The sequence below is a fragment of the Mastomys coucha genome, unplaced genomic scaffold, assembly GCF_008632895.1.
Source record: "Mastomys coucha isolate ucsf_1 unplaced genomic scaffold, UCSF_Mcou_1 pScaffold18, whole genome shotgun sequence".
NCBI lineage: Eukaryota > Metazoa > Chordata > Mammalia > Rodentia > Muridae > Mastomys > Mastomys coucha.
Window position 1 is genome coordinate 1,657,864 of NW_022196900.1, and position 247 is coordinate 1,658,110.

Here is a 247-nt window from a genome sequence, read left to right on the forward strand (position 1 = left end):
AATAAACAAAGGACTAGAATATTCCTAAATGAGGATCTCATGATATGGGACTAATGAGTAAGGAAAAATGGAGAAAGGGATGTACTAGACAATATACCAGAGATGAGTCTGTAGCTCTTTCTGCTATCTTTCCAATATCAGAAAACACATCTTTCTGATATCATTCACCATTGAGTCAATTTCTGCTGTTTTTATTTAAGACAAAATTTAATTTACTCTTCACAACATTCATATCTTAGGCCTAGAA